The sequence below is a fragment of the Agelaius tricolor genome, unplaced genomic scaffold (genome assembly GCF_023055355.1).
Source record: "Agelaius tricolor isolate 1412-34295 unplaced genomic scaffold, bAgeTri1.0.p SCAF_2, whole genome shotgun sequence".
Lineage (NCBI taxonomy): Eukaryota > Metazoa > Chordata > Aves > Passeriformes > Icteridae > Agelaius > Agelaius tricolor.
Window position 1 is genome coordinate 4,180,390 of NW_027269262.1, and position 10,128 is coordinate 4,190,517.

Below are 10,128 nucleotides of genomic sequence, written 5' to 3' on the forward strand. Positions count from 1 at the left end.
GGTAATAGTTTGCATGTTAATGGTTTTGGGGCTCAAATGACCTGATTTTAATAATGAAGTAATTTATGCAGTAAATGTAATCAGCATCTATGAATCTCACTTAAAAGAACATGCCAGTGATTACCTATGCTAAAAACAAATGACTGTCAGCATGGTACACGCTGTATGTTATGACAGGTAACTGGGATGTGTTCAGCTCAGCACACCCTTTAGGCTGGCTGGGTCCTACTCTGGTGAGCACCACTGAAGCTGGCAACTGCTGCTCTAAGAACTGTTTACAAACCTTCCATCACAGACTGACTTTGGCTCTTGGTCATCTTCTAAGGAAAAGGACAAGGACAGGAGATGGGCATGGCCAGAACTGAAGCTGGAACCAGTAAGAATTCCTGCATGAATAGAAGAATCCTGTGGCACAGAGACCTGACACCCGGACAAAGTGAATTGCAGGAAGAGAGGAAAATGTTTGTTTAGGGAAGAAGGTGTAAGTCCTAAGAATTACAAGAAAAAGGAGATTTTTTATTAAGGACTTGACCTGCATGGCATATAAACGATGCAACCTCCTGCAACATTTGGTAAGCCTATGTGAAAGAGATCCATCACAAGGATTCTTTCCTAAAACATCTGTATTTACCGACCTGCTCACTGTCAGGATGCATATGAACCATGCCTCTGTTCCCTTGTGTCATTTACAGTGCTGTTCCCCAACATGAGAAGAAACACTAGACTGGGCTTTGAAAAGCAAACAGCAATGCTTTCTTTGCAGTAAGGCAAGCTTGTGTTTTGATAACCTGCTGAACACTGAGATTCATTTTGGTATAAAAGATTCAAAAATATATTACTAGCTGCCAAATATGATCTAACTGTTCAAACACACAGACAGAAGCTGAAGGAGGTCAGATTGGACATTAGCCAAAATGTAAAAAGTCAATGGAAGAAACCCCATTGATTCAGCAGAGCTGGATCTTTTGTTCACCAAAGAAATCCCTAAGGGCCAGAAGTCCTCACCACTTCCAAGGACCAAAAATGTAAAACTACCTTTTGTAATTAATAAATGCTTTGCATGTAGCACCTCAAGCACTATAAAAAACTGTCTTCAAAGACCATTTCCAGAGCTGCTCATTTTTCAAAGCAAAAAGGTGTTCTGTTCTGGAGTATGGCTAATGCTCTCTATTCCAGAATTCACACTGGTAGCTTTAAGAAATTTATGTCATATCCTAAAGGGAAAACAAGCAGAAGCAGAAGGATAAGATAGTTTAGCATTTTTAAAGTTTTATTATCTCAGTCACAGGGTCCATGGAAGCCCAAGGAAGGTATGGATCATGCAACAGAAGCCCTTCAAACCCTACCCCTCCCCACTGTGTATTCAGGTGCTGAGCAGAACCTCACTGAGGGAATGAAGGCAACCAAAGCTGCCTGCACGCAGCTCAGAGGATGGCCAAGCTGACCCTCCACATTAGCCCTGGATAGGAGGAACTGGACGGGGCAAAACGCAACCTGGTAAAAAAGCGTCCCTGCAGAGGAAGACAGGGTTTATCCTTCAAGCGGCCACGTCCCCAGCTCCCGAGGAGCCCCGGCTCAGCTGAGCCCCTCCGGTGCAGTCAGACAAGCCCGATCAAAGGCGGTGTGTTTGCTTTAGACGCGGATGCCATGCCCGCTGTTGCCATGGCGCCGTGACAGCTTAATGAGCTGTCGCCTGTCACCCGAGCCGCTGTCACCAGGCTCCCGCGGCTGCCCTGCCCCCCGCTCCCCGCGGAAAGCAGCGCGGGCAGCCTCTGGGAGAGGCTCATCCGTGGGCCCGGGCTGCTCCGAGCTGCCTGCCCCGGCCCTCTCGCAGGCCCAGACATCCTTGTCTCGCCAAACAGGATTTCTGGAGGTGAAATTTCCCCTCCTCCATTTCCCTGTGTTGTGCCTGGAGGACATTCTCCTGACAAGAGGGACCTGCTGTCGGCGGCAGAGGCAGGGTCAGGAAGGCGGAAAATAAAAGGAGAAATTTCAAAGTTCAGACAGTTTTCTTGGCAGACTATGACAGCTCAAAGGGGTAAGGATCTGTCTGATGTTTACTTGGAAATCCAACAAGAATAGCTCGCCGCTGACAATCCGGGCTCACAAACCCGAGCCCAAGCCGCAGAGCCCAGCACCGGTTCAGGCTTCCCATGGGACACACACATACAGACACCCGGACAGCCAGCACCTGCCTTTCGAAAACAAACAGGAAAATCCCGGCCTGCTCTATCTTCCCTGCCTGTGGGAATCTCAGCCTCCCTGGCTGGGGCAGGACGGGGGGCCCTGTGGTTTCCCCGGCTGGGAGAGGAAAGGGAATGCTGCCCGTGAGTGCCCTTTGCTCCCAGACAAAGGCGGGGTGCTGGGAAGGCGGCAGCATCCCCTGCCTGCCATTCTGGCTGGGAGCTTCCCCCGAGGGAAGGGCAACGGAGGCTCACATTTGTTGGCGGAAGAGTGTGAAATCCGCAGGGAAGAGCCGGGGGAGCTGTAGTGCATCCTCATCTGCTGTGCCTTGTGTAACCATGGCTGCTGAGCTGCAGCACGGAAGGCTGGGAGGTTTCATACTGGCATGTGAGCTCCTAGCACTGAAGCACAGTGTTGACAAATGGACTAATTTGCTCTGGTAGAACACTGCATCCCCAGAAATTAGCTGGGTAGAAACCAGTTTTGTATTTGCTTATCTGTGTTAAAGCAGAACAGAAACATACCACAAAATGTTAGGTGATTTGAAGCTATCAGTTTGTTCATTAGCTGGCTTAACTAACAGCACACTGTTAGCGCAACCATCTTTGTTTCATGCTAGTCTTGTTTCTTACATCGTGTCTTGATTTAATATCTGTCTTTAAATACTTCTGGGCAAGAACTTGTTTCCCTTTATACTCGTTCTACCCTTAATAAATAAGCCTATGTTCCAACAATGCCTGTAGTTTCTAAAATGTAATCAGCAATAATATTTATTGCTTTTTTGTGTGCCCATCCAGAAAAAGAAAATTGCTGCCCGAATAATGCTCAGAACAATAACAGGATGCAAATGTGCTCCCTATTCTTCCAGCTTGCATGCTTCACTCAAGAATCATGTCAGTTCATGGGGAAGTCAGTGGTAAACCTGACCAAATGAGGACTTCTGATTTATGTTCCAGGCATCTTTTTGCTGGGTTTGTCATAGCTAATGCCCTTTTGCTTGTCTCTCTTCACGTGCTAGAAATGTTTGTAGGCCACAATTGGAAATCTACAGAATTGGCCAAAAAAGTTGCTCTGATTTCAAAAGTAGGTGTGAAGAAAAACATATTGCAAGCTGAGAGGAGAATAAAAATATAGGATTTAATATCTTAATGATTTTTATAACAAAAATGAAAGAAAAAGCCCATCTTGTAGTAACTGAATACCCTGATAATGCCTAGAAATGGTTAAACATAGGGATACAAGGTTTTGCACATCTCTGCCTCTTCCATTCCCCACTCCCACTCTTGAATCTAACATCTCCTGCCTCCTTCAGTGCTGTTTCATGGCTCTGTGACTCCTCTCCTCTGCCTGTGACCTGCCTCTCAGAGCATCTTTGTCGCACCCCCCTCCCCACAGAGCAGCCCCAGGCCAGGGTGACCTCTCCCTTGGGATCCTTTGTCTCACGGTCTCAGACAGCGCGGAGTGACAGGGAGCAGGAGTGACAGCGAGCAGGATCCCCACCCCAGCGCCTCCCTAATCAAGCAGTGCTCACGCAGCTCACACGCCTGCCTGCAGGCTTCTCTCTTTAATGTGACATTGATCATCATGACACAAAATGGTCACAGATATCGCTTCCTAAAATTCAGGAATGTGACAGCTAGAGACAGAATCGCTAGTCTATGGCCTGGAGACTATACGGATTATTCAGGTCAGGATAAATCAGGATGGATATTTGCCCTACTTCCATATTCTAGCTATTAATAACCAAAAGCACGCCAGATTGTGGCTTGTTCTGTGTGACTGCACAAGGGAGCAGCGCTCCCTCCCCCACGCTTCTACATACACATGCACAGACGAATATTTTTGGCTAACATTCGAAAGCCATTCCCAAACCCAGCCCCTGAGCTCAGAGTAAAGCCCCGAGCACATGGAGGCCCTCCTTCACCAGGCAAGAAGGGAAAGCCAAAGCAGGCTGAAAAAAGATACGGGAGACCTCTCCTGGTCTACTGCCCCAGAAACCCTGAGGAATGCAAGCTGCTGCTCTCCCCTGTTTTCTTCAAGGCACAGCACAATTCAGTCAGTCAGGGCTCACCCCTTTTCCCAAGTAACGCTGCCTCAAAGTGAATATCGTCTTGGGAGGATAGAGAAGCTACCTAGGGAACCCCAGCCACACTGCTCCTGGCAAGATTTCTCTCCATCACAGCTATGCAAGATTTCAGTAGGAAGAAGCAGCACTTCCTCCCCAATACTGAAAAAGAGAGACCATACAGCTAAGAAATTAAATTAAGTTGCGCCTTCCCCACCTCTAAAATAGCAAGTGCATTATCCTTCATATTGAGTCACCTTTTAGGGAGATGCAATGCAGAAATTGCACAGTGTCTCTTTGCAGAATACTAGCTTTGGTGAGCCACCTTTAAAATTTTGGAAGATCAAGCCTCAGAAGCCTGAAGCTCTGCTACTTTTAAAATAGTCTTTCAAAAGCCAGCTTTTGCTTTTGATTGCAAAGGGGAAAATAGAGATATTTTTCAGACCACTGACATGGAAGAAAAACTGCCCTGACAGCTGAGACAACTCCCCTGAATAGGATCCCTCTGCTCTTGGGAGTTGGAAAGCTATTCTCTGCCATCCCTTTTGGGGCATTTATGCAATCTGCTCTAGCAACTGGTGCCAGTTCGGTTCAGCTACAGACCAGACTCTCTGGACAGTCTGTCTAAATGCCATTCCCAGGATTTGCCTAGGAATAAAGCCTTTATACTTCTCTCAACCACCATATTCATGGTCTGTTACTTTAAACCATTATGGCTGGTCCCAGTCCATAAGATGCCACTGGTTCCCATTTGAATTCCAAAAAGATAGCTCTTATGCAGCAACTGCAGCACCCAGCAATTATGCAGCACTAGATGAACTGTCTTCTGGCTGTGTTTCTAGACACTACTCCATATTTTATTTATCAGCTAAAAGCCAAGCAAAGTAACAATAACAAGAGTAGGTGGAGTGCCAAGAGCAGCACACAAGCCTCAACAACACTCATTTTCCCTCTCCTGCTTCTCTCCTGCTCATGACTATGATCTTAGTTAACACAAGGCCTCAGTGACTGCAGTTCATAATCCTTGCATCTTTGGTCCTCTGTTGAGCAGAGTGCTTGTATTTCTATGCAGTTTCAAACAGGCTTTTCCTGCTTAGCTCATTTAATAACTAGATTTGCTAGATCTCTACACATTATTTGGCAGGGAGCATAATAAGCAGTTGCCAAGTCCTATCTTGGGTTACTCTTCCAGAGGTTCTTTAAGCTGGGAAAATGGGAAAAAACTGTCCTTCACTTTATTTCAGTAAGAAAACTTTTCCCGCTTCCTTTGATTCTTATCATAATATTATCCTGGACAGAGACATCATCAAATAAATACTGGTCAGAGCTTTCCTGAGGACCTGAACAGAGAAATGTTAATAAAATAGAAAGCACTCTCTAGTCTTCCCTCTTTCTCCATTGGATTGTTCAGTTGAAGCAATTGTATTTTTGCTTATAAAGGTACAAGTTGGTCTAAATCCTCCACAGCAGTCCACTAATCTGGATGTTTGCTCATCTGATAATTGCTCAGTCACTCACTGATTAACACAGGTATCTCTATTTCCAGGAGTGCTGGAGCTTCCCCACTGAAAAGGAGTAGAAAAATCTCCAGGCTCGTTACATTAAAAGGTCATCAAGGAAATGAGAGCCAACTTGGGGAAAGGAGAAAAAAGGTGTAGCACTCCCATATTACAAATAGAATTTTAAATAGACTTTTAAGTATATATGTGAATGGAAAAAAATTAATATTTACTTTTTCTCTTTTCATCCCTGCTAACAGAAAAAACAACAATCTGGGTCACTGGTCTTTCTGAATCCAGGGAGTCAAACATATCATTAAGGACAGCAGAGGGAACAGCTCCTCAGAGGAAGCACAGAGAAAAGGCAATAGAGAGCTCAAGGAGATAGGTGGGATCCAAAGGTTTTGAATTGAGCAGAGATAGAAGATGAGAGAGAGATTTCTCTTCTTATTGCTTGTCCCTATCAGTCAAAATCTGAAGCAGGAGATCTGATATACCTTTCCTTCATGGCTCAATAGCTATGATAGAATATGGTAGAATATATAGCTTTTCAGACCTAAGCTATATGAGTTAAGAATGACTTCTGGGTTGACAGCTGGAACTGTTTGTAACATGGAAGAAAAACAACTTTGGGGAGACAATAAGGAAAAACGGGATTATGTACACTTAGAAGTGAGATTCAGATATGGGAAATGCTTACTCTTGAGCTACAGTTAGCTTCTGTTTACTGTAGATGCTTATTGCTGTTTTGGATCCCACATTACAATGAGCAATTGAAGCATCAAATGATAATGATGAAAGTTTCATTTTCAAACATATGTGTATATATATATACATATATATTTGCACTGAATTTCTCATCAGTGCAAAATACAGAGGCTTAACAAATTGTGTACTTACACAGTGTATTTTCTGCTACTTTTCATAAAGTATTTGGACATGGCTGACCATGTTATTAAGAGCTTTTCATTATTTAAATATTGAAGCAGGCAATTATCATATTTCTGAATTATAGAACTATGAAATTTCATGCCCTCTTACAAAAGGTAGAAATATAAAATTGACATTATATGAGATGTCCTTTTGTTCAAATACAATACTGACTTTGTGGATCACAAAAACATATACAAATGTGGTTTTCTATAGTCACTACTTATTTTTCTTATTCCCTGTATCACAGAACATGTGCTAATATTTAGGGAGGCCTGCTGGAGCTCTTACCGTTATTTTTTCATGCCTGACATTACCAGTGCTATTTTCCTTTATACATCCTTCAGAGAAGCATTTGTCCAATAAAAACCTTTCTTCCTAGGGGAAATTCCCTTGCAGAATACTGTCAGCAAGAGCTGATACCTGGCAAACAGGAGGAAACCACATTGGAGCCAGCTTTCCAAACAAATCTAAACTCACCCTCATGTTCCTCTGCTTGGTGAGGCAGCAGCTCTAAGTTCCAGCTCTGTGAAAAAGCAATGCAAACAGACTCAAACATTTCCTGGGATGCTGTTGGGAGACAAACCACTTTGCAGCAGCACACTATGGGTTATCAAATACATGCAGACATTTATCACAGTAATATTGAAACAACAGGCTGTGTTCTTTCACGTGTCCGTGTAACCTGTGCACAGTGGGTGTTTCTTTCTGTTGAGTGTCTCTGGGCGCTGCTCCTTGATCCAAAAAAAAGAGAAGTGATGGCCTGTCCCTCTTTCTTCCTTCCTGTAAGTACTTGAGATTTACATGGTTTTGTTTGCTTCACTGAGAAATGGAAAAAAGACTAAAGAAAGGTCAGCTGCTCACAACAGCATATCTTTTTCTTGTTCTTATGAAAGGGTAACATTTACCTATCTAAAAGCATTTTATTTATTCACTGACAGAGGGTAGGAAAGACTTTGGAGGCAGAACATATAAAGTTAAATCTGGTTTTGCAAAGGCAATCAAGAAGGGTTCTCAGGAGATAATTCTGAGGGATCAAAAGTCAGTTTAGCTCTTACACACAACTTGGGTGTTCTTACTGACAAACATTGTCACCTAATTCCTATGAAGATTTCATCAGTGTTTCAAAGGATAGCAATAATCCCACTTAAGATGAAGTCTTTCTACAAAAAGACTTCTTTTGCTAAGGAATTGATTCGCCAGCAAAGTCTCATTCCTCTAATTAGCACCATCCAAGCTCATCCTCATCTCTGATATGTTTCTGTAAAATATGTATATGAAACATGCATGCACTTATTAAATGCAGCTGTCCATGTATGCCAGTCCAAGATTAATTTATGTTTCAATTGAACTAAACAGGAAATCAAGGACTCTAAGAAAAATCTGTGTCATACAACCAATATTGGGCAGCCTTTGGACCCTGCCTAGAATATTATATAAGCTTCAACACTTAAACATGAGCATGTTTAATGAACAAATTTCTTATGAAAACAAAATGTTGAGAAGATTCTTCATTAAACATCATCCATGTCTTGAGAGTTCATTACACGTTTTGACAGTACCTCACCAGGCCCTAATAAATATTTTATTCAACTACCTCTGCTTTGAAGCTTTAAGCAGTAAAAATATTTTCCTTAAATGACAGATGAAGAACCTGTTTTGGTCACAGCATGATACTGAGCCAGCTTGGCAAAACAGAAAGAGCATCAGCTACCACTGGGCCCTGATGTGCCCAAGAATAACTGATTTACAAGGTGAGTTAAAAGTTTGGGATATGTTCCATATAGAAATGAAACTGAATGTCTCCATCTGGGTGGTGCGAATTTGTTGGGAGCTTCGTTTTTTCTTGACCACATCAATCACTAGTAATTTGATTATTAATATTTAATGACTCAGTCACTTGGGAATACAAAATAAAAATAAAGTTTTTTTTTGATACTTTAGGAACAAGTACATGAATCTTGAAGTTCAGGGATAGACTGGCTATGCCAGGTAAGTTTAAGAAATTACTTGTCCACAATTATTTTCTATCCCTTCATCAACCCTAAGATGGCTATATGAGGTTAGAATAACAAAACTAACTATTCCTCAAACACTAGAGATTAGAAGGCTTTCATCTGCACCTTTTCCTCCTCCTCTGCCCCACACATGCAGTAGTCTAGGGAAAAAAGCAAATAATAACCAATCCTCCAGGCAAACAACCTCAGCCTTCCTGACTGCTGTAGGCTAGAAAAATAATCTTATATCAAGTAAGCAGACAGATCTTCCTGAGGAATCATCCTGGCCCGGGAAAGAGACCATACCTTGTACCATAAAGCTAGCTCTTAAATAGCTGGTAAAAGAACCATCTGTAAATCAGCTGTCCTGGAGGCAAACTGGGAAATATGAATGGCAAGTCTGAAAAAAGTGAACGATTCTTAGACCATCATTGCCTTTTAACTCACCAAGTGAAAAACCATTAGGACTTTCATGTTAACCCTGCCGTATGGACACTGTGTGGAATGCCACAGAGGTGAAGAGCCTCCTGAGCAAAGTTAAGTTTCATTTTCAAAGCCGTGGTTTGAGGTTCGCCCACGCAGGAGTGAAATCATCAAACCACGGTCAGTGATGTCATTCGGGACAGTCCCAGACCACAGAGCACAAGTGTGACTCACTTCTCAAAGTCTAGGAGTGTCTGGAAGTGCCTAAGGTGCTGTTTGAACTTTCTTCTAGAGGTGAATTTCAACCACAGATGTGAAAATGATTGAGGGTCAAATATACAGTGAAGTGGATATTCTCGAAAGGGAAGGGAAGAGGGAGGAAAAGAAAAAAATAGTATTGGCACACTGGAGAGCAGGGCACCAAGGGAAGAACACAAGATAGGGCAGAGAGCCACTATGACTTTGAGCTCTGAAGCTGATTATCCCAGGAAGGCCTGGCTCTCTTGCCTGTGTCAGGTAATCTGAGCTAAAATCTTCAGTGACAGAAATAAAATGGAAACACAAACTCTTACTTCTCAGCCGTACATTCCCAAAGTTTGGCTCAGTATATCTAAAGGGGCAGGAGCCAAACTTTAATGGTTTTAGGCTTTTTAACCTGGGGCATACAAGCTGGCCAATGCTCTTGGTGATTGTACAACAGATTGCACCACCCCATGTGCCACAAAATCATCTGGTGAGCTGCAGTGCAGTTTGCAGCATCTATCCTGCAGACATCCAAGATGATAACAGCAGAGGCTTCTAACTATGGCAATAGGTGTCTTAGGAATAGCAAAGGAGGTGTAGGTGCCATCTGCCTCCCTTTTGTTAAGTTCAATCCGTTCATCAGGATTGAAAAACTTTATTACACCCCACAACAAAACCAAGGAATTAAAAAAAATAACAAGAAGAGCAAAAATTCCCTCGTGTTCAGTCACTGAAGGTGGAACAAGAACAGCCCTGGCACAAATATTTCAGTCAAATAAACAGAGGA